The sequence below is a fragment of the Neopsephotus bourkii genome, unplaced genomic scaffold, assembly GCF_033783945.1.
Source record: "Neopsephotus bourkii isolate Nb327-2 ecotype Australia unplaced genomic scaffold, CSIRO-AGI_Nbou_v1 NB_1171, whole genome shotgun sequence".
Classification (NCBI taxonomy): Eukaryota; Metazoa; Chordata; class Aves; order Psittaciformes; family Psittacidae; genus Neopsephotus; species Neopsephotus bourkii.
In genome coordinates this window covers 455,458-480,759 of record NW_026901656.1, presented here as the reverse complement: position 1 = coordinate 480,759, position 25,302 = coordinate 455,458, and the positions used below count along the sequence as shown (strand labels likewise).

Below are 25,302 nucleotides of genomic sequence, written 5' to 3'. Positions count from 1 at the left end.
CCATCAGCACCTGGCAAATCCAGCCAGGCATCTTTAGGCCAGTGATGTCTCCCCACGACACTGCGCTGATGATCATCCTGGCCATAGTGCTGAGGGAGATGGTGGGAAGCTGAGCAGGCCAGGGCTAACCCTTGAGCATCGATGGTGCCAGCTGAACTGGGTATTTCTTGTCCTGAGTAGGAGCAGCAGATTTGATACTCCACCAGGGGATTTACTATACAGCAATGATTTTGTCATGGATTTCACAGAGGCTCTCTTCAGAGAAAGCATGATGTGTCTGACATCCCTGCAGTTCATTTGGAGCAGCAGACACCTTCTTATGCTGGGTTGTGCTTTTCCTCCTCTTCCTTCCATGTCTCTGGCCATTTCTGTGAAGGAAAACAACAGTTCTACTGCTTGTCTTCTTAAGAAGTGACAGAATGCACTCACAGAAGAGGATGAGGGTGAAGGTGCTTGTTCTCACTTCTGACAGTTCAGTAAGACCATGCTGCTCTGCACATCCAGCATCCCTGCAGGACAGTGTTCTGAAATGTACTGTTCCAGTGTCAGAGCCAACTGCAGCTACAGAGAAATGAAAACTCATACATGCTTAATCTTTGCAGGCACCATCAATAGGATGAGGCAAACCAGCTTTGAAAGAGCTAACTCATCTTCCAGCCACTCCCAATACTGGAAAGATCATCAATGAGAAATTGTATCTTTCAATGAACCTTGATTTTTTTTCAGTATAATGATAGGCAAAAATTTGTTGTGTTACAAATGTCTGTGTATCTTTGCCATCTATTCACCCTCCCTATACTTTTTAACCTGAGGTATTTTGCCTCCTTGTTTGAAATACTTGAGGACGCTCACTTCCGAGTGAATGCAGCATCAAAGGCTGCAACAGAGATAGCTTGTCCCAGGGAAGAGGGTACAACAATGTATTTTCTTGTTAACACCTGTACTACTTAGAATTTAACTTCCAGTTGTCTTGGTCTTGTGTGACTGCTGCTTTATACGACTCAGTATCAGCAGAGCGATAAGAAAGGCAACTCTTAGTCAACCATTGAGCTTAGAAATGAAAGAGATAAGTTTAATGCACAGCCTTGTCTCCCGCAAGACTCTGCCATAGTGCTGATCATATTGTTTAGACTCAGCAATCACTTGGACCCATAAGTGGAAAGACTGTCTGATTTTCAAATTATATATGTACGCGCAGAGACAGGAGACTACTAACTCGAAACAGCAATGTGCTTTTCAGCAGAGCACGACTTTCCTGAGTTGAAAAGTCTTTCAGACTATGCTTCTGGTTTTAGATCCTTAGTACCTCACATGCAGCACATACGCAGCTGACCTTAAGATCATCAAGTTCCTACCCCCCTGCCATGGGCAGGGACACCTCACCCTAAACCTCATCGTACAAGGCCTCGTCCAAACTGGGGGTCCATGCCAGGGATGGAGCATTCACAACCTCCCTGGGAAACCCATTCCAGTGCCTCACCACCCTAACAGGAAAGAACTTCCTCCTTATATTCAATCTAAACTTCCCCTGTTTAAGTTTTAACTCATTACCCCTTGTCCTATCATTACAGTCCCTAATGAAGAGTCCATCCCCAGCATCCCTATAGGCCCCTTTCAGATACTGGAAGGCTGCTAGGAGGTCTCCACGCAGCCTTCTCTTCTCCAGGCTGAACAGTCCCAACTTTCTCAGCTTATCTTCATATGGGAGGTGCTCCAGTCCCTTGATCATCCTCGTGGCCCTCCTCTGGACTTGTTCCCACAGTTTCATGTCCTTTTTATGTTTAGGACACCAGAACTGCACACAATACTGCAAGTGAGTATCACAAGAGCAAAGTAGAGGGGCAGGATCACCTCCTTCGACCTGTTGGTCATGCTCCTTTTGATGCAGCCCAGGATACCGTTGGCTTTCTGGGCTGCAAGCGCACACTGAAGCTGGCTCATGTTCATTTTCTCATCGACCAACACCCCCAAGTCCTTCTCCACAGGGCTGCTCTGAATCTCTTCTCTGCCCAGCCTTTAGCTGTGCCTGGGATTGCCCCAACCCAGGTGTAAGACCTTGCACTTGTCACGGTTATGCTTCATAAGGTTGGCATCAGCCCACCTCAGAAGTGTGTCAAGGTCCCTCTGGATGGCACTCCTTCCCTCCAGCATATCAACCGAACCACACAGCTTGGTGTCATCAGCAAACTTGCTGAGGGCACACTCAATCCCACTGTCCATGTCAGTGACGAAGATGTTAAACAAGACCGGTCCCAACACCGATCCCTGAGGGACACCACTCGTTACTGGTCTCCAGCTGGACATTGAGCCGTTGACTAGAACTCTTTCTGTGTGGCCATCCCGCCAGTTCTTTATCCACCGAGTGGTCCATTCATCAAATTGATGTCTCTCCAATTTAGAGACAAGGATGTCGTGTGGGACAGTGTCGAACACTTTGCACAAGTACAGATAGATGACATCAACTGCTCTACTCCTGTCCATCAGTTCTGTAGCCCCATCATAGAAGGCCACTAAATTTGTCAGGCAGGATTTCTCCTTGGTGAAGCCATGCTGGCTGTCACCAAGCACCTTGTTGTTTTTCATGTGCCTTAGCATGCCTTCCAGGAGAATCTGCTCCAAGATTTTGCCAGGCACAGAGGTGAGACTGACTGGTCTGCAATTCCCTGGGTCATCCATTTTCCCCTTTTTTAAAATGGGGGTTATATTTCCCTTTTTCCAGTCATCGGGAACTTCACCTGACTGCCATGATTTTTCAAATATGATGGCCAGTGGCTTAGCAGCTTCATTTGCCAGCTCCTTCAGGACCCGTGGATGTATTTCATCAGGACCTATGGACTTCTGCATGTTCAGATTTTTAAGATGGTCTCGAACCAGTTCCTCTCCTACAGTTGGCCCAGGGTCATCATTCTCACAGTAATAGTCCTCCATATGGGGTTTTTAGGCAGTCCTTTCAATATTTTCCTTTGTAGTCCAAATTTCCAAAGCTCCAACCCTAATACTGAATAGGTTTTAAAATACCTTTAAAGATCTGTTCTTCAGTGTCCCCATATACAACAGGATCAACAACAGCTCCATGTCTTCTCTACATGCTTCCACTACAAATAATACACTAGAGTCTCAACTGGACCTTCACACAGAAGATAGGTTATCTGTCTCTTTTGGGAAGTCTCTTTCATACTGACACCCAAGGCTCACCATGTTTTCATCCATGCAGTCATACCTGCTCATCCCCAAAGCCCCAGGTGAGTGGTCCAGTGAAGCAAAGCATCTCCCAGAGAAGAAAGGGGAGGAAGGAAGGGACCAGAACACCTAACACCTAACCCAAGGAACTTCTGACTTGCTGTTCCTTCATTGCACCTCCAAGCAACATGGCTTCATAACAGAGTGCACTTTTTTCCTTTTAATTGGCCTTCACTTTTCCGGTATCCTCTAGGACTGCATGAGTGGTAACAACTCATTTTTTCAGTGTGGGTTTATGAATCAGTCTTCTTTTAGTGGCTTGACATACATGAAGTCTGACATTTCAGTACTTCTAGGAACCCCCTGCATCTTCTTATGCTGCAGCTTCGACTTTGCTAAACAGCATACAGTACAACGTAAGTGGAGGCAGGTCTTGTCAGTAAGCACCCCTTGAAGAAGGGAAAACAAGAAAGCAACCCTTTAAGTGGTGTTTGTCAGGGAAAGGATCCCATTAGCTCTGATTTGAGTAGGTCTTACTAGGAGTGGTTGCAGTTTTGAATCACTGACCAGGAAGCAGGGGGATGATCAGGTTTGATATGTCACCCATTAATAGTAGCTCTCAGTGATCCACGGGGGGTGTGCGACAGGTCATCAGAAAGAGAACAATCTGCCCCTACAGCTACATGTCACACACCATTCTTGCTGTTGGAAATGTCTTCTTCCCTGCCAGGACCCAAGAGGGTTCCCAAAGAACATCTGAGCTCTATCTCACCTGCTATTTCCAGCAACACGTCATTCCCACTAGAAAGGCAGTAGTTATCCATGAGTGTTCAGGAAGTAGGAAAAGATCCTCTTCCAGATCTTTATTATGTTCAGACTTACAAGCTTCTGGGTAGGGAGCACTGGAAAATATGGACAAAACTGGGAGTAGTGCCATTTGCTTTCTACAGTCACTGAAATGAGCAAAATTAAGCTTTCAGTAAAAATAGTCTTTTTACTACTCACATCAGAAATGCCTCAATTCTTTTCTCTGGGAAAATTTCACCTTTTCAATGGATCCATTTAACTCCAGCAAGAGAGAATTCATGCCTTCCCCCCACTGAGATCTGAGAACTTTCACTAGACCAATCCATGACACTGGTGTGACTGGACCTCGCTCCCTGCTTCCACATAAGCTATTTGTAGAACTGATTTCAGTAGCAAAGGTATTTCTGTAGAAATGTGGCTGCTTGCACATGCTCTAGAAAAAAATCCAAAGAGGACTTGCTTTTTCATCAGATTGTTGGCTACAAAGAATCCAGCCTCTTCTAGTGCAAGGTTTGTGTCTTCAATACGGGTATCAACTGCTGACTGCCTTGATTAGAGAGCCTTCAACGCTCTTCTGGCTATTGCTCCAGGTCATGAACTGTCCCGCAGCCTCAAAGCATCATTCTCAGCCTAGGAGGGGTGGCCATTGTGACTGTCATAAGCAAGAACATGAAACCTTCATGTGGCAAAGAGCTGTGAAACATATGCCACATACCTCAGAAAGCCAAGGGGCCATAAGCGAGCTGGGAGTCATTCCTAGATAAGGCATTACAATGGGCTTCCCAAGGGGATGAGGGAGAGGGGTTGGGCTGGTTGGACAGATACTTGTGTCTCAGGGTGATCCAGCATTGTCAATTTATTTTGCCCTGCTGACTTAGCTCCTTTCAGACCTTACAGTTCAAATCACTAAGCAGCCCTCCCATCAGCTGTGGTCACCAGGTATAACTCCAGCCTGAAGGCCATGGCTGTACTGCAGCCCTCACAAGATGATTTCTGCCACAGCATGGCTGTGCAGAAACTTGCAGTCCCTGCTGTTTTCTAGAATGTTCACAGAGAACAACTGGCATTTTGGTATCCTTTCCTAAAGGGCATATGTTTGGCAGTGATTTGCCTCCTTTGGAAGTAAGAGCAGTTGGTCAAATGCTAGACTCAGATGTGTTGACTACTATGTTCCATGACTTCAGAGTCAGCTGTGTCACTACAAAGCACAGAATTTGGGTTTAAGTTTTCCAATCCCCCTACAAAGCTAAGATTTGAAGAAAAAAAAGTGTGCTGGAAAGCAAGGGAAGTGATTTCACTAGTTGTTGAATGAGTCCTCAAACCTTCAGCTGTTGAAGGGAAAGCGCTCAACTTGAAATAACAGTGCACCTCTATTCCAAAGATAAATCTCTAGCAATGTATAGAAGACATAAAGAGTAGCCCTAACCCATGGTCTTCTGTGTTGAAAGATTTTTCTCCATCCCCAAATCCCCTAGCACTATATGCTAAACTATGTGACTGGGATGCGCGAGTTGCCTGAGGCTAGAAGTTGCACAGTGTCATGGAGGAGCCCATGAGCATGATCTCCACAGCTCTTCTGTACATCTGAAATCTTCTCTTATTGTTCTGGGACAGCTGAGAAAAGCAGCTCCAGATAACATTTCAGAGCCAGCTGAGAAAAGCTCCAGATAACATTTCAGAGCCAGCTGAGAAAAGCTCCAGATAACATTTCAGAGCACAGACTCCTAGAGGAGTTTCAGAACCGTTCCATGCCAAAGCTCTCTTGTGAGATTACTTATGCTTTCAGAAGCCTAAATACAGCTCCTAAACTCACTGCTCAAGCAGCATGTCAGAGACATGACAACCCCCCTCAGTCAGTGAAACTCGGGAGCTTAGTATTACCAGGTGACTTCTATGTGTCTCTCACGAATGTCAGCATTTGACTGTTAGGATTTTGCTTTTTCCTTTCTTTTTCACCTCTCATGCTTACTTCTTCAGTGTTTATGGCTGACTTTTTAAGGTAGAAGGCATTCAACTTGTCTCTGAGGACAGTGGGTGTATTGGCTTTCTAAGCTTTTTAATCTTGTTTTCTCCTCCTGACCTGTTGAATTGAGGGAGTGAGACAGCAGCTTGGTAAGCACGTGGCAGCCAGCCAAGATTAACCCACCACACCATAGATGGTAATGCCTGTGATGACAACAGGTCTTCCTCCACATTGGCATGGAGACACGTGAGGTTAGGCAAGAGACTTGGTCCTGACACAACTGTGAAGAAAATTGGGTTGTAGTTATGGGGCAGAAGTGGAGTGGAGGTATTTATAGCTTTGCTTGGGTTTTTACCTAGGTTTTGCTCTTGAAGGAAAATGAATTACTGATTCAGGATTGTTGAAACTACTTTTCTGCTTTTTTGTTACCGTGTTTCATACACCACTAATGCTTTCTTCTTTGCATGTACAAGTATTTTTATTCTGATTGTCTGCACTAACACTCGAATAAAATTATTATTTGATGAAAGATAAATGTCAGCTTCTTAAATCCTTCAGTGACAGCAGTTTTTCCTCTTCTCCTTTGGGTGCTGGCAAAATAAGAAAAGCCAATGCATATCTGACATTTTTCCCAAAAGAAGTACCCACTTCTGTTTTTGTTAAGAATGCTCAGTTTCAATTATTCTTATTTCTTTAAAGAAAGTGTTATGAATTGTACATCAATGAGCTACACATGTGCTGTAGTAAGTAGTAAGTACCAATACATTATTCAGATTCTGAATATGAAATTACTATTTATGTCATCCAGTTCATTCTTGCAGAATTGCCGAGGCATTTGACTAACCACTTGCATATAAAAACGTGTATTTTTGCTTGAGCAATTGAGAGTTTATATATAAAAAATAAAACAGCCCTCCAAATGGTGTTAACAACATATTCTGAGCTCTAGAATTACTATTGTTCAGACTGTAGAAACTGAATGCTATGCCCCCTGTTTAAGCAAAACTTCCACCAGAGTCTGAGTACTGAATGTGTCTCAGACGATTTTTTTTGTTTTAGTGGGTAAGATGTTTCATTTATTTTGATAGGGCTGTGTCTACATATTGGTTACAGTTGATGGCAAAGCAAAATTTCCATTTCTCTAAATTTTCAATGTTTTTTCCAAAATCCTTTCCCAAATTATGACATCAACATCATTCCCATAGTTTTTGAAAAATGAAATTTTGGAGATATTAAGCTAATTTTTAGCAGTTTTAACACTTTCAAACAGAAACTTCAAACAGAAACTTCTTATCAGATTTTAGAGAAGCTGGCACATTTCTGTAAACACTGACTAGTTTAATCAGTGTCTTCCTACAGAGTCTCTCATAGGAAAATCTTTTTGTCTCACAATATTACCACACTTTTCTTCAAGAGCTCAGTGGTGCTCCTCCGTGGTGAGGGTTGAAAATCCCTTTCCCCCTTATTCAGTGGGTCAAATTTAATAAACCCTTTGAGGTTATCCAATAGTAATAATAATTTTTTAAATATAAGCAATTGCAAGAAGTCAAGCAGCAAAGAGCAAGCTCTTCATGTGAGTTAAAAAAGACTATGGAAGATTCACGGTTATGTTTTATTTCTATTGGCATAGACATCAATTTGGCTTATAGGCTGCTTGCTTAAGATGGGTTTATAATGGCTTTGCAGCAGGATATGAAAGTGAGGGGGGCAAACAGCATACATACAGCTGAACATACCTCTACATATTGACAATACCAGGGTCGCAGAGATTGTCAGAGCAGTAGCCCAAAGGTTCAAGGGCAGATCTAAACTGTGACCAACCCTGTTAATAGCAGTGCTCCTAAGGCAGAGATGTTGCAACCGATGGGAGGGGGAGATGGTGAAGGACTTGGCAAAACTTCAGCCTGCTCTTAGCCCTGTTAAGGACAAAGAGTTTCCACAGTCCAGTGGTTTTCTCAAGTGTCAGGCTAGGGTTTCTTATTAAAAAGTCATCTCCTGACCTCAGTGTCTTTCTTGGGAATGCAGGTTCAACGGTTACATGCAGCCTGAGCTGACAGCATCATTCTATCCCAACTTGATGACTTCCATCTGAAGGTTTGATCCTAAAGTTATGAAGGTCTCTTTAATTAGACAATGTTCATTTCATTAATTCTGCTTTCAGAATATAAGAGCTTAACAGCAGGGACTGATTTTTTTTTTTTTTCAGTACAATGTAGATTTTTTTTTCCTTTTACTATCCAATTGGGAAATACTTTTGGGAAACACTTGTTCAAAACAAAACAAGACTCAAAAGAGGATTTTTCTAAGCCAAGAAATAATACTAGTAAAGAAATATTTTGGCTAGAGGAGGTTTGTGCTGGGGTGGTACTAGTGATGTACCTCTGTTGCTGCTCTAAAATCAGAGCAATGAGAAGTGCAGCAAAGGGCAATCACCATACACCATGGGCTCATTTAGACATGCACACAGCATGGGGCTATTTGCATACACCCTCACTTATTCTCCCCATCTGTGCTTCCCTTTTCCAACAACCAGACCCCAAGCACCTTCAAAATTGATGGCAAACTTCCAGTTGAAACACGCAGGCTGTGGGTTTTAGTAGGCTTGCGGTGTCTGTCCATTCAATACATTGAACTGAGAACAGGCACAGCTGGAAGGGTGAAGAGAGCAAATTTCCCAGACCTGGGCCACTAATATAAAAAACAAGCAAACAAAAAAAAGAAAAAAAGAAAAAAGGAATTTTCAAGATCTCAGGTAAGAAGGGTTGTAGCATGGGAGAAGTTAGTTAAGAGAGGATGTTAAATTTTATAACAGCAAAGCAGCACATTTGAAGCTAAATCATCTCAGAAGGAAGCAAGATGTCAAACTCCAACCTGATCATTAACATTTAGCATAGCAATGTAAGTGGTATTAGAGGAAATTTTGTCTCCAGTATCTGTGGGTTTCTAATAAATATCTTCACTGAGGCATGCTGAAAATAAAGCATCTTTTTATGAAGGACCTACTTATGGAAGCTCTTTGAGAAAGGGGTGGTTATACAAAGACATCAAATAAATAGATGGTAAGTGTTCAGAAACGCTGTGATGGCCAACCCTGACAAAATTCTTGCTCCTGAGCCTTCGCAGCTTCCAGGTTGGACCTGATTCCTGTGTTTGGTGAGAGCCTGCCACACTGCTGGGGGGAAGGCTTTCTCTTGGCACTGCCAGGCTCTGGGGCCGTTTTGGAGGGCAGGGATAGCTGCAGAAAAACAGGAGTGGGCAAGATGGGAAGAAGTGTGTTGGCTTTCCAAGGGGATGGAGCTGGGGTCCCCCAACCCCTCCTTACACTTATCAGCTTTTTCTGGTGTTAGGCCAGAAAGAAGAGCCCTTCAGCTGGGGGATGCCAGGGGAAGGAGGCAGACTGAGCACAACTGGATAGGCAGAGCCATCTGGGGGTGGACTGCAAGTGGGGACCAATACCAGCCCTTCAGGAATCCCAGGATTCACGTGCTTTGCTCCAGTTGCAAAGCGTGATTCAACAGGTCCTGGTCAGGAGAGGAGTGGCAGGTGTGAAATTCTCTGTTCATAGAACATGGCTCAGACCTTCCATCACTACCAGCATGTAAACTTCTAATTTTATAGTTCCTCTGGCTTATGGTGAAGGATTCCTACTCAACGCTTTAAAAAGCTAATTCCTGTTACTTTAAAGACAGCCTTCACCAGATTTCAGCTCTGCAGCCACAGACACCCACAGCCCAGGACCCCAGAAGTGCTGCTGTTGGTGTCCTGTGCTCCAGCCTTGCACATGGAAACAAGACCTCACCATGACCAAACAGCAGCCTGCAGTGGTCTGGATGCAGACCCTTGCCCGTATGCAAGCATAACCCACAGGGCCCATTGCCTACTTCTGAGTACAAGAGGTGTTTTGCAGACTTCTTGATTTAAGCTCCATCTTTGAGTGGGTTTCAGTCAGCATGAGCTGTGGTGTGTGACTTGGGCAAAAGGCAAAAATGATCCAGGAGATTTAATTTTTGAATCTTATTTTGGGGGGTCTTGTTTTTCAGTAGAAGTGTTTCATTATGTTATATAGTGCCTTGGCTCTGGGAGAGCTGTATAAATAAAAGTACTGTTATGTTACTTTGTTATGGGTTCTGCTTTCCAGCACTGCTCCAATCGATAAAGTTTTTTCTCTGATAATCTGGGTGCCTGATAGCATTGTGATAGCCAGGACCAAGAAGAGAACCACACTATACTACACAGTGAAAACCTGGCAGCTTTTTGCCATTGGATTTTGTGGAGCTAAGATTTTGTCCTGTAAATCTCAGGAGTGCCTAAGAATTTAAGAGCAGCAGCACACAGCAAGAAGGCTGAGACAGTCCATCAGATGCAGTAAACCTGGATGAAACAGGAATGTTGCAATGAATGTGCATGTGCCACTCTATTTCCTTTGTCGAGGAGTATGCAGGGAAAAAGTCAGGTTGCATTAATAGGGTGCTATGGCTGAAGAATGTCAATGCTCCCATGAAAGAGGTGTTACAGGACCTCTCTGTCACTGACTGCTTGCTGCATAGCTTGCTCCTGTTACTTCTTCATTCACAGTTTTCATCTTATCCCTCACACTGGATTTCTGAATGAAGATTCCACAATACTACATGTTTTGAATCCATGCTGTGCTATCAAATGCTTAGGATGATAAAAACAAGTTCTGCCTATCTCACACTGGGCATCTAAAGTTCTAGTGTGCTTTTTGTCTGTAGTATTTTTCTCTGCTCTTCACTTAATGGGGGGGAGGGAGGGGAACCTGCATGTGATCTTGTCAGATCCTGTGATAAATCATGGGCAGCAGACAATGGAGGAAACTTACACTGCAGTCGTTGGATGGGGTCTGTGTGCTATAAATACAGTATGAGGGGTGTTTCTTCTCTGTAAAGAGGAAAAAACTTTGGATAACATCTCATTCTATAAGAACAGATGGTCCCATGTACAAAATCAGCTAAGATTCCCACAGAAAATAGAGTACAAACATGTAATTATAACTGTGCTGTAATTAAGATAAGATGTTAAGGTTGGCACAAATTACAGATAGTGGCTCATCAGCCAGTTTATACCAGTCCTTTATGATATCTTTCCACCTGGGCAAATGGATCAGGATTAGGCATGGCCACCCATCCAAACTTTTATAGGGCCAGCTGGTACGTGTGAAATGAAGTGCATGACTGTTCAGTGTTTTTAATCCAGCTGCAGGAAGTCAAGCAATAAACAACCTGCCACAGAGCACTGTGAAGCAAAAATAACCCACTGCTATCTGCCCAGAAGTTGTGACTTGAACCTGGGAGCCCCAAGGCTGGTTCTGCCATGCTGCTGCTGGGTTGTTTCCTCTCCTGAGCTTCTCCAGCTTTTCAGGCCAGGGCCCTTTCAAAGGAGTGGTCTTTTGTGCACATGTGCGCACATGCAGGCGGTGGTTACAGGGGGATAACTGATGTCTTCAACCCCACAAGGAGAGTGCCAGATAAATTCTACCCATATTCAAAAGTGGGAGAGAGGGCAGCACCCTTAGGGAGGTCAAACCTCACCAGAATCACACTGCTTAGTTTCCCTGGCCCATACCAACAGGCGTATGTCAATAAAGTTATCTTATGTAATGCGGAGGAAGGAGTTGTCATCCCATGGAGACTAAGCCTGGGCATTCGCTCTTTATCTGAACCCTGGAGGTGCCAGACTAAAGGGCACCACAGAGTACCTCAGCTCTCTTATTGAAGGGTAAAGCCCTGTAGCATGATATTTTCCTCTCCTGAAATCTTTCTTTCTGGTGAGACTGTGGTCAAGGTTTGGATTGAGAGCACTTCGCCTTTTGTGATCGGTTCTCATTATGTGGCCTCCAGTGCTCTTTTATGATGTTCTTCTCCTCTATTCTTCTCTGCACTTTGAAGTGCTCTTGCATGAAACAGCATGACATAAAATAAAATGACACTTGTTATTAACACAAATGAAACATATGGCTTCAATTATCTCCCCTCTCTCCAGTTGTGAGGAGTGAGAAATCACTCATAAACGCAGGCAGCATTTTAAGAAATTGCAGGCTTTAGAGAGCAAGAGAAAGGAAGAAAAGCAGGCCCTGAGACATTGAGCTTGTCACACCATACAAAATGATAAGAGAGAAAAACAGCCTTGCCTGGGGTGCTTCCAGCATGCACAGGCAGAGCTGCACTGGCTGAAAATAAGAACAAAATTAAATACCAAACCAGAACTGTCAATTAAGCCCTAAACTGAGAATTGGCTCTGCCACTGACCTAAGGGTGACCTTTGGAAAGTCACTTTGCCTTTTTTGCGTTTCTGGTTTCCCACAGGCTGTGGTTTTGTCCGTTTGGCCTGTCAACAGAGAAACTGAAGGAGGGAAAGGTCTCTTTGGCCAAGGCTTTTTTTCCTGACATATTTCTACACCACTCCTAGATGCATGGAGATATTACTAGTCAGAATGTCTCTAACTCCCCCACAACAAGGAAGAAAAGCTCACTTAAAAATAAAAAGGAAAAAAAAAATCTCTGTTTCTCTCCTAATTTTTCCAGTTCTACTATCATTTTATTCCTTTTTCTGTTCCACCAGATAATGTTTAACCTTTAGAAACAGCATGCATGGCCTCTTGAACTGAGAGCAATAAAAAGGCTTAACAGTATGCAAACCAGAAATCTATCCAACCTCAGGGTAGCACAAGCTTATTATCCCAGCCTGTTCCATAAAACAGCTGACTTGACAGCCCATGTCAGCATGGAATGCAGTTAGCTCTGTGTTTTTTCATCTCTGCTTAAAAATGATCCCATTGAACCTAGGCTATGATGCATTGCAATTGGCATTCCTAGGGCTTGCACGTCTTGAAAGGAGGACTACAGCAAACCCTCTCCAGAGACTACAGTACTGACCATGGGACTCAGCCCTTCTCCCCTCTACTGACATAGACTTGATGCACACCAAAACTGTTGCCAAGAAACTCTAGGACCATGGTTAAATGCTGCTGGGATGAGCAGTTTGCTCTGTGCAAGCTGCACCAGTGAAAAAAATGGTTGGCTAATCATGTGCTTTTTGATCCTTGAGAGATCCCTTGTCTCTTCTGAGGTACAGCACAGCTGCTGTTTAGAAGTGTATAGCACTACAACACATGGATATAAGGAAGGGAGGGAAGCAGAATAGCATGTGCAGTAGAGGAAACTTTAAGTAAGCTAAAGGCTATTACTCATATGAGAGCCAGAACCTCCACCCAAGCTCTCCTAGTTTTCTCCAGCCCTGAAAAATGGACAAAAAGAAAACAAACAAAAAAAAACAAAACAAAAAAACACAAGAAAGAAAACCACAACAACAAAAAACCCCCACCAAACAATACTTTTTCCTGAGCTTTTAGGGGAATTGCTCTGTGGCAGAGAGATGGTATAAGCACTCATTAGATAGCTGCTTCTTTTCTCCTTATGAGAGGGTAATATTACGAGAAAATCAAGGAACTTTCTGGGAAGCAGGTAATTCTATGGGAAAATAAAACCTATTTCTATTCATTTTTTTCAGATTTCTGGCCCTCATTTTGTATCTAATGATCAGAGAGAGCCTCTTCTACAGTGTAATTGCAGCTACAATCCAACAGAGCAGTGAAGAGCAAAGGTGGATGCTAGGAGGCAGGTGTGCATTTGTTGTTCTTACCTTTTGTGTCAGCTTGCAGTGTTGAAGAGTAGATAAAACCTGGACATGCACACATACACATTTTTTTACCTCATTCACCTCCCCAGCAAGAGATACAGTGACACTCTCACTATCAGTTTCCTAGAAGCAGTACAATGCAGGAGCAGTGGGACCAGTCCTTTGGATAAAATCCCTGGAAGGAGAATCTCTGCCCTACCACTTCAAAAATGCTTTTCTTCAGACATATCTGAAGCACCCTTGGGACCCTGGGGCTAGGAGTATGAACATCTTTACAGGAGTGGAGTAGCCATTAAACATTACATGCAGGAGAAAGGTGTGCTCATCCATCTTGTAAGCAGCACAGTCTTAAGCCAGGGCTGGGTGATAACAATGAAAACACTGCATATCATGTAGTGATGACTGTGGTGACAGAAGGGGTTTTTCAGGGTTATTAGCTTTTCCTGCCCACCTCACCAATGGTACCTGGGCGCTAACTGTGAATGAATCTGTGACAGCTCATGAACACTGCCTCCCAGTTGAGTCTTTCACCAGCAGCATATCAGAAGCTGCTTTCCAACCTCTGGTGGGAATGCAGGTCCCTGTTGAAAACCCCCTGTGGGTTGGCAAAGACCAAGAGCCAAAACTGCAATACCCTTCAGTGCCTGTGTCTTCCAATACCATCTTGGCTGGCTTTTATGGAAAAGTTGTGGGTACAGAGCACTGGCCTGGGACTGGGAGAAACATCTTCTCCTTCTACCCAGGACATGATACCAGTCACCTCACCCTATTCTCCTGTCACCTCATCACCATGAGGTCTCTGAGGTGAAGAATGCAGGTGAGGGCATGCTCCTGTCAGACTATAGCACCTACAAAAATCAAACACTCAAAGTTTGGTCCCCAGGTCCTCGAGGCCTCACTCAATTTCAAAATATAATACAATGCCATAAATTTATCCTTTTCCAGTTAAAGAAACAATTATGAGGCAGGAAATGGCAAGGGATGTATTTTTAGGGGGAATGTGTTTTTTCTTTTTTACTACTTGTAGGTGTTACTGCCTTGTTGTGTAGGGTGGAGAATATGCCCTGTAAAATAGGGACAGCTGGTCTTTCACAAATATAAAGCCAAAAAACTACACAGCCAAAAGCTTAGACAGTGTTTCACTTGGGCTTTCACAGAGATTATTAATACAAGTGTACCACATGATATTAAATGCAGTTGACCTTTCTCTTTTGTTTGTTGTTAATAAATCTCCAAAGACAGGCTTTGTGCTCTTTTGCACTTGTTCTTTTTAAATTAGTTGAATAACCTATGTTTTTCATTAGAGACCCATAATCATTAGCCTTGCCTGCCTCTGCACTACACAAGGAGCAGAGTTGGAGCTGTGCCCCAGATGCACTATCTCCTTTCTCCCAGAAACCCACCTCCTTTTGCCTGCCAGTTCTTAGCTCCAGCTTGGTTTATCTCCACCAAAGAGATGCCCATGGCTCCGGATTTCCCTCTCAGCAAAAACGGTTCCAGATCTCCCTCCTCTGAAGGCTGCAAGTCTTCATTTCTTTGCCTTTAATTACCTCTGCCATTTAACTATATGATGCAAAGGGCTGCTCAGATACACACCAGAGTACGGCCAATTCCTCAGAAACAATAAGCTGTCACCTTTGCTGTGTGAAGTCCCCAGAAAATGGCACATGTAGCGCCTCCAGGAATTTGGCCTGGTTGGTTTGTCATCCTGTGCAGCTGGGGAATAAGAGGTTTCAATTGAATGTCAGCTCTTATTTATTAGAACTTGCAGCCAAACAATAGCCCACACACAGGGAGTGTCTGACAGACCAAAAAATACGCATGCAACTCCGTATACACCTCAGCCTTGGTTCCGTGTGTGTGAAGGCAGGGGACGCTCTCTCTTTCATACCTCACATGCAACTTCTAGACTTCTGCCTGTTAACCACTTTGATGCTCTGGATTGCCTTTTAGAGATATGCTTATGTCCTTTTCCCTGAGAATCACAAAAATAAATACAGCCTCTGCTGAATTGCCACACTCCTGCAGAAGGTTCCTCTGTTAAGCAGACACTATCTCCCAGTGCCACTCTAGTTTCTGCTTATTCTCTCTTCCTGCTCACCCACTGCAGATGTGCCGTGAATCGCTAGTGGGCTGTAAGAGGTAACATACCTTATGTTTGTTTATGTTGTGAAGTAAAAAGCAGCACATGACTCCAGGGGAGAGGAATTGAAGGGGGGGCTGGGGGGTGGGGGGAAAGGGAGAGAATCTCCAATTTTATCTAGTTCAAAAGCAGGAAATTTTGAAAAAGGGTATAATTTTCCTTGTAGGTAAACATCTTCTCAAATTTCATGGAAATTCTCATCTGAGTATTTTTAGATCTACTTCTACAGAAAGTTTGAAAATTAGGTAAATGACTTACAGTGTCCTGCTGACAGGAAAATGCTTTTCAGCACTGAAACGTAGTTCTGATGGAGGGAACTGTCACTTTTTGGAAAATCCAGAAAGGAGACTGAAAAAGCTGGGAGATGATTTGCAATTCCTTAGAGTGTTTGCCAGCACCTCTGCCTTCCCAGACTCACCTTTAAGGAAGCCTAAAGGCAAAGGAAAGCCAGACAGAACAGTAAGGCCACTACCATGTCCAGCATTACCTAAGGAAGAGCTCCAATATTAAGGTAAATTACTGCCCTAAGTGATGTTACCAACAAGCCAGGTTCACATGCTTCAAAGCTTCACTCACTTACTTAACCCAGAGCTACCACAACCACAAAAAGGAAGTAGAAACTGGTGAAACGGCATACCTAAGGATAGATCAACCCATTCTTTCGTCCAAACAAAAGTGGAATCACACTGAACAATAAATACAGCCCTCAGAATCTTCACTATAGCACAGGGAAATATCTTGGATGTCGTGCTGTTAACTATATTATTTGCATATTTCTACTATCTCTTTGATCATAATTTTGTCCCCCTTATCCTCCAGAGATGCCCACTGCTCATGAGCATGAGCTGGCTTGTGAACACGGTTGCATACTATTACTGTAATACTCCTTATGGCATTTTTTCAAGCCTTGCAAAGAACAGGTGATTTTTGAATAACTGGTTGCTTGTGTGCAAAAACTTGTCTCTTTTATGTGTCTCAGATCAGGCACCTGAAATCACCAGGTCTTGCCAGAACTTATGGCGGCAAGGCTGTTGCCTTTACAAAACCAGAGGAGCATCATGAAGTACGTCCATGCCTCCTGAAGTAGCTATAGAGCTCTAACACATTTCAAGACAAGAGAGGCCTGAACGAAACGTAAAAATTAAAGCCAAGGAAGGACATTTGAAATTAATAACAGCAGACGTGATTTAAAGCCACATAATATTCTTAAAGGCCACTGAGCACAAGAGCCTCGAGGAATGCATCCAACACCATCCCCAATAATGGGAACAGAGGATTTTTGTAGATGTGTTTATAAACATCTTGGGGAATCGCTTAAGTAGCAATCTCATGGGGATGCTCTGTTGCTCATTCCATTATATAGACAGTCTGATTGAAAATCTAAACCCCAGGATGTGTGTGCTTTCCACCTTCTTCTGCACTTACTGTTGTGAGCTTTTTCCTAGCTAGCTGATTCAAAGTCTCTCCAAAGAGAAGTTTATATTACATTGCTGCCACAACAATTCTTGCCAAGAAAATAAGCAGGGCAGATGGCTGACTTGTTGATTCACTCACTCAGCAAAAAGCTATGTGGATGATTTTGTTTTCCTCTGAGGTGCAGACTGCCTCTTTCCTCCATGCGTTTTTGGACCTGCATGGACCATATGCCTCATACAAACTGTTGCTGAATTTCTGTTAACCTGCTCCTGTCTGGAAGGCAATGAAAGTTTGCCATTGACTTTAAGAGCTCCAACCATTGTCCCTTCTTCCTCAAAATCAATTCTTGTCAGTCTGTGTAGCTGAACCTGGTTTGTATCCTCATACCTTGATTTCCTACTAATCTCTAACTCATGTCCTGATTCCACTCAGGGAAAAATAAAGGACATAACAAGTTCAAGGGCTTACTGGAATGTAAATTTTTACTTTTCTTTTTGGTTGAGGAAATCAGGTATTAATTCAATTGATATTTTTGTGCTGTATGTTTCCCTCATGTTGTTCTGGTATTTCATGTGAAAGCAAAAAATTGGGTGGGCAAAATGTGGGGTTTTTACAAAAGAAAAATACCTCTAATGCATAGAAATAACCATAAACTCTCTTATGGATAATATCTTCAAATACAGATAGGATCTGGGGCGTAGCCAAAATTTTCTGCCTTCAGTGGGTTTCATCTCAATTGCCCACAGCAAAATGCCTTATTTGGATTGCAGTGCACACTTTTGGAGTTACTGTACTAAAGGGGACAGATCTCTGCTGTTTTACTACCAGGAAATTGAAACCTATGATAACTACTTAAAAAAGCAGCATTACATGAAATAGCACCACTTGCTGCTGTTCTGTATGGTGGCTCTTTATTGTACTGATTTTGTATAAGTCATTTTGTGTAAGTCTGCGTCAACTGCAGAAAAAGAGAACAAGAAAGCAATCTCTTTTCTTTTTTTTTTTTTTTTTTTTAGAAATTACACCTTCTCACTTTTCATAAATGTGTATATTTAGGATTAAGTTCAATTATATGAACTTCTTAAAACTGACCCTCAGGCACAAACACCCCCCTATGTTTAAAGGAAAATTCTTTCTTCTGGGATTCTGCTGAAGTTCCTGGAATTACTATAGATAAAAATTAAATCTAATGCTTTCTATTATAAACCAAAAATTGTATGTTCAGAGATAAATTTTTTTGTAGCATGATCTTCATTCACTTTAATTTCAGTCACTTTAAAACTCTCCACCTTAAAGGGCAATTGCTTTCTCTTTCTGTCAAAATTGTATAAAGAGTAAAATATCTGGAGGAATTAAGTGGTGATGTCATTCCAAGAGGGAAACACATACCAGCTGTGAAACTTTCTGCTTCTCACCCCATCTTGGAAATATTTGGGTACTCCTGAGAAAATAAATACATGTTTGATGGCAGCTTGGACAGAATTAATAGTGCTACACAGAAACGAGAAGGAATGAAACATCAACACACCCTGCGTACACTGAAACTATTTCTCAACAAAAACAATACTATGTAATATACTAATTCCAGTTTCCTTAAGTGAGAAAAGAAAATCAGAGTTTTAAATTCAAACTGTGCTCCCTCTAATATAGCTGTCTCATGCAGAAAATGATCTGGCTTCTATATTGATAAACCAGGCTTTCTCATTCTGTACTAACTAGACCCTTTATAACTCTGAATTTATAAATTACACATATCAAACAACTCAAATGTATGAAAACACATTGCCTTATGGCATCAACTTTTGCAGCTAGGAAAAGGAAAACAGAGGAGGGAAAAAGTGAACTGAAAAGCTAAGACCAAGGCCTTGAGTTTCGGAAAGGTAAGTTTGAGTGCTTGGTTCATCCCAAGCTTTCTACATTCGTGGACCTGGTGCTAGATCTAACGATTTGGTTTCAAAGCTCACTTCCCACACCCCTACCTTTCCCTGTGCCTAAGGAAACTAAAGGCTAAGAAGACCATCAGCTCACTGCTTGGTCATCAGACCATAATTTAAGCAACTTCTGCATTAAAAAAAAAGGAAAAAAAATAGCCTACCTAGTAATTGTGAGGTTGCAGCTTGACTTACCACTTAGAAGTCGTCTTAGGGCACAGGCTTCCTTATGGCTTCGTCCAGATGAAGAATGGCCATGCCTTGCTTATGGCTCAGCAGGAATCAGAGGTCCTAACAGTTTGATATGTGTTCCTAATGCATGACACCAATACAGTATGTCTATCATGACTACAACAAAATTGGCACAAATGAACTTGGCCTTTTATAGCTTCACGTAGGCATGTCGAACTGAAGAGGCTCAGGTAAAAGGTTGAAGTAGAAAGCCTAATCCTGAAGCTTAGTATATAGAAGTTTAATACACCCCCACCCTCTGCTTCCCAAACAATGTGTGCAACTACATAGAAGTCAGAGCCAGAATCAGGCACTGATTCTGGGTGTCCTGTCATGGAATCAAAAACTAGTTTAGGTTAGAAGGGACCTCCAGAGATTTCCCCGTCCTATTTTCCACTCAAAGTGAGTCTAACTGCATCAGGTGGCCAAAGAACCTGCCCTGTTGAATCCTGAACCAGTGAAATCAGCACTGAATACCTATGCCTTTACAATGCCTCTTGTCACTAGGTCTCCGTCACTAAGCAGTGAGCTGATGGTCCTAGCCCTCCTTTTGCTGCCAGTGTTCTCATAGAAAGACACTGTTGTCCTTCACTTTCCTTGCTGATCTCAGCTCCTGATGAGCTTTGGCTTTCCTGACCCCATTCCTAGATTCACAAGCAATGTCTTTGTATCTTCTCTGTAGCTTGTCCCTGCTTCCACATTCTGAGTCCTTCTTCACATGTGAGCTCAAACAGGAGGTCCACATTCTCTGGGTTGACTTATTGCCACAGTTGCTCAGATGCCTGCACATTGCAGCAGATCATTCACTATCATTCTTGTGCTCTGAAAAAGATGTCCTAGAAGATCAGTTATTTTCTCCTGCATCCCCCAAGGATCAATTTCCTTGGTCCCTGTCCTGGGTTTACCAGTAGCAGTCATTTTTCTCCTTCTTGGTAGCTGCTGCAGTGCTGTGTTTTGACTTTTGGGCTGGGAACAGAGCTGAAAACAATGATGTTTTGATTTGGCCAAGGACTTTGTGAGCCTCATGCTCTGCCAGGGAGGGGGGAAGCCGGGAGGAAGCAGAGACAGGACACCTGACCCAAACTGACCAAAGAGGTATTCCATACACCAGCACGTCATGCCCAGGGTGTAACTGGGAGTTCCCCGGGAGGGAGAGTGGACTGCAGGGTTGGAGGAGGTATCGGTCGGTGCTTGGTTGGGTTGGGGGGGCAAGTTATCGGTCACCTGGTGATGAGGTGTTGTATTCTCTTCCCGTGTTATTTCCTTTATCATTACTATTATTGGTGGCAGCAGTAGTGATTTGTGTTATACCTTAGTTACTAAACTGTTCTTATCTCAACCCGTGGGAGTTGCATTCTTTCTAATTCTCCTCTCCATCCCTCCAGGAGTAGGGGGAGGGCAAGAAGGGGGGGCGGGGGGGGGGAGTGGGTGAATAAGCTGTCTGGCTGGGGTTAAACCACAACAGTCCCTCAAAGGCACTTTTCCATGAGACTGTGGAAAGCAGATCCCTGCACAGGCCAAAACCTATCTTGAGAGAGGTTTTGAACTCCAGGCTTGTCATTCTGCCGTTTGTCTTGCTCACTCCTTTGAGGGTCTTAAAAAGCACAGCCTTCACGTCCCTGCAGCTCATCTGCTCTCAGCCTCCACATGTTCAATATGTTCTTAATTATTTGTGAGTATCAGGTCCAACAGAGTGTCTTCCCTCATCAGTTTGTCAACTGCGTGCATCATGAAATTGCTCTTGATAAGCTCCACAAATCTCCTGGACTACTTGAAACTTTGTCAGCTGTCTTTTCCACATACACCCTGTCTTTCAAGTCAGTGGTCATAAGCACATACAAAACCTAATATTTTCCCATTAACTACAAAATAAACTGAATTTTGTTATCTCCAGAGGCTTAAGTGCATTGATGAACCCTGCTTAATCCTTTCTAGTTACACATAAAGGACATTGTGGAGTGGGACACTTCTCATCTGTGGTCTCCTTAATTAAGAGATATTTTGGTACTGCCAAAGTCACCCATGAATTCAATATTCCTGTCTGTTTATGAATTAACTGTCCAGCCAGAACAATGAGGAAGTCTATGTCTCCTAGAAGAATGGAAATATGATTCAGGCTTTCAGAGCCACATAAAGCTGGGAGAAATAAGACCCCTGTTTTTCTCAGACATTTTTGCTGAGGACTGTATTACTCTGTTTTTCAGACCAGGCACATCACACCCCCAACACCAACACAAATCGCAGCATCTGCCAGCAGAGAGCTCCATCCGAGACTCACTTCCAAAGAGAACCCCAGGCTTCAGTTTTTCAGAAGCAGACTGTAGTCAGCACTGGTAACAGAGGTATGGGAGGTGACAGCTAAGCATATGTCCCTATAACAAAGGATGAGGCTGATACATTCACATGTGGCTGAGTTCCACACACTACTCTTCCCAGCATTTATGAATGACCTCATCATCTTCTGCTTTTGCCCATGCCTTCCTTTGCATGACTGCACCCATGTCTAATTACCAGACTGTGAGGTCTTACCCTCTGACCTCAAAGATAGTCTTTGTGGAGAAAGAGAAGATGCAACCTAACCTTTGTGACCATGTTCACCTGCAAGGAGTGAACTGCCACCTCACATCACTATAATGCCAACACAGGTGTCTTGAGTGCAGGACACTGAATTCAGAGTCATTGCAGCTTGCAGGAGAATACCTGCTCCTTAATAGACTGGATCACCAATTCCTGCAGTAAGTGTTTTCCCAGACACAGCAACCATGTAGCAAAGCAGATTGTTTTCCTATAATTAAATGCTGGAACGCAAATGAAGCACTACTCGTTTACCCTGTGGCTTTGCCAAAAGCAGCAAACATAGCAAGACAAAGCTTTAAAATAAAAGCTCTGTGAGACAACTGCCTGGGATTATTCTTAACAATTTGATTTTAGAAGTTCTCATCCACCTCAGCTAACATACAGTAGAAATGCCTTGAGAGGGCTGTTGAAGTCCACCCATTTTGCTTCAATCACTGCCCAGTCTCACAGAGGAGACCAAGGGCCTGTTGCAGAGCTTGGCTGATGCACAGTGCCCAGGAATGGGAGAGAGTCTCTGTCCTTACTCATGGGAAGGAAGACAGTTCAGGGCAGAATCTCACAGCTGAGCCATGGGGTATCCTGCCAAGACAGTTGAAAGTCCAGATACCCTTTTGAGTTGCCAAAGTGGACAATATATCTGACGTAAAAAAGGGAGCAGAGTGTCAGGAAAGCTGGGCTCAACCTTTTGCCTTTCTACATGCAGCTTCATAGCCTCAGCCAAAGCACTGAGAAGTGTTTAAGCCTCCCATTTTGGTAGCAATGAGTTTGATGCCAAAGTAACTATAAGGATGGGAGTGTTATCCATGTGTATAACCTCTATGGGATGGCGTTCACATGTAATCGTGATTGTGAACTAAGGAAATACCCAAAAGGATCTGTCATAAGTACATAGTTGAAGAAAGCTGTATAGAATTAGTTGCAGCCTGCTGCCTAAGAAAGCAAGACATATCCTTCAGTGGTAACAGCCCACTAAATTGTTCAGGGTTTAATAAAATAGCCTTCTACAGGATGAATCAATTGACTTTGTTGCAGAGATGTTTTATGGACTCTTTATCCAGAGCTATGCAAAATGCTACTTCATATGCCACAAGTACTTTCTTCCTTTTCTCTCACCACAGTAGTAAGTCACTTTTGTTTTAATTCTCCCCAATCCACTGCAAACCCTTAGTGCTGGGCTTTAATTATTAGTCCAGGTCTGAGTCTGAAATAAACTTGTCTATCTGAGTACTGCTAGTCATGCAGAACTGGACACTGTACTTGTCCAAGCTGCTAAAAGACTTTTCTGTTGCTCAGAAACAAGGATGATTCAGAATGAAATGAGATAGAATTTGAACCTATGCTCTAAACAGTGCATGTCAGTAGCAAACCCAATGGGTATCTAACTTGGCCCAGCTCTTTTCTGTAGACTTTCTATTACTTTGCCTAGGGATGGATTCCCAGCAGAAAATTTCACAGCACACCTCAGTGGCCAAGAGCTTCATTTCAGCCCCCGAAAGTAATTCCTGCAGCCCTCCAGATCCAGAAGGCCAGACACAAATACTCCCTGCATGCAGGAAGTCTTGCATTTGGAGAAAGGGCAACATGCAGGCAGCAGTGACAACAGGCTGAGGACGAGGGACCCAGCATCCTCCATGTGCTCATCTCACTTGCTCTGTCAGGACTCTATCTTAAACCTGAGGAAGGCAGTTTGGGCTTTCAAAGCACCTTCCTTTTCAAGGACTTCAAAGTAACTTTATTAGACAGAAGTATCACAGACAGAAGATGAAAAACATAGCTGTGGGAGAGGGTTCACGATATGTCTGTGGCTCCCTAATGGCGCATGCCCAGCTCCTTTCAATGAGTCATGACCTTGCACTTCCTGCTCTGATCAGGTCACAGAGTGAATCATAAAAATGACAAAAGAGGGGAAAAAATCATTGCTCATCCATACATTTGGTTGTTGGCTCTCCAGAGGCAGTGGGATAGGTGGTGGAGGGCTGGGAACAAAGACGAGACTCAATTCCAGGTCCTGGAGCTTAAGATAAAGAATTCTGAGGGATTTCTTTAGGGAAAGCCAGCTGCTTGTGAGATTTACACCCTCAAACCTCAAGGTCACACTACCTGAACAGGCCTGCAGCAGAATCCTGCCTCAACATGGCTCTGTCGTTGATGGCAGTGTTTGTGCTGATAGATCAAATTAGAGAGTCCATGCCAAGATGAAAATGGTAAGAGACGAAACAGCAGCAGTGGGGGTCTTGACCACATACCACTTCAGATCCTTCCCTGCCTCCCATCACTGCTGCTGTACCAGCTAAACGTCCCCTCATAATCAACCAAGCCCTGGGAAAATGGCAGGGGCAGAGCACTCACAGGGGAAAAGCAGAAGGTAAAGGGTTAACGTTTCACAGCCTGAAGGCAGTCTGGTTATGCTGTTATCCCAGCACATGACAGGAGGAAAAGAGAAGAGGGAAAACTGTGCCAAACTTTCATCACGGACAAAGGAAAAGCTGGCTCCTCTACCAGGTTTGAAAGAACCCTGATAAATAGAGTTGACAGATGGTCTCCAGTTGTTCCTCACCCACATGAAAATCTCTTTCCCTTTCTTGTCTGTCAGTCCCTGCCACTTGCAGAGCTGGCAAGTTACTGCACTCTTCACAGAGTTTAGTTTAGTTCTTTTCTTCACAGAGAAGGTTGTCTTTGGCAGACAATACCACTCACGGGAGCTTTCTGAGGCAAGAGCATCATCTCACCAACTTCTTTGCCTCTCTTCTCCTTTCATCTCTTGTTTGTTTTCCATTCATATCCAGGGAACTAAGACCCTTGCCAGACCATTTGCATGTTTTTTAATAGGTGTCAATGGCACAAATGTCAGGAAGTGCAGGTTGTCTATTATTTATGTAACACATTATTTACCTCCAGGTTATTTACTTTGTATTATGTAGTTAGTTCCTCCCTATTCAGACCTTGGCCCAGCAATAAACCCAAGGGAAAATCTAAGTTTAAGAACTGCAGGTGGGCTTTTGAATGGCTGAGGCAGAAGAGACTAAATGCAGGCATTAGGAGCTCTGATCCTTGCCTTGCCACTGGCCCCTTACAATGTCTTGGGCAAACCCCTTTCTCCCCAGCCTGGGGTGGAGGAGAGCTGTGTTTGTACAGCTGCATTCAGTGAGGTGCTATGGTCTGCTTTCATCGGCATCACATATTGTTCCACAGTAAGATAATTTTCTGCCTTTTGGCTTTACGTGACGAAGCATGCTTCCTCAGGGTACTACTGCAGAAGGCAGTCAAACAGCCTTCAGCACCTTTCTAGGCTTGAGTCTCCATCAGAAAGGATGGGCAAAGGTAGTAAAACCAGACTAATTCACAGTTCAGGCTGAGGATAGTTACAGAAACATGCACAGCTCCAGTGTCATGGACCC

The 25,302-nt window shown here is 43.4% G+C and overlaps 1 long non-coding RNA gene across 1 annotated transcript; it reads right to left on the bottom strand.

The window, feature by feature from the left end:
• Positions 1 to 452: 452 nt before the first annotated feature.
• LOC133217874 (uncharacterized) lies at positions 453 to 5,068 on the bottom strand. Its single transcript, XR_009726989.1, has 4 exons — positions 4,883 to 5,068; positions 3,953 to 4,133; positions 3,019 to 3,095; positions 453 to 561 (listed from the first exon to the last, which is right to left on the bottom strand). It is a non-coding gene; the product is annotated as an uncharacterized LOC133217874 (long non-coding RNA).
• Between the last annotated feature and the right edge of the window lie 20,234 nt (positions 5,069 to 25,302).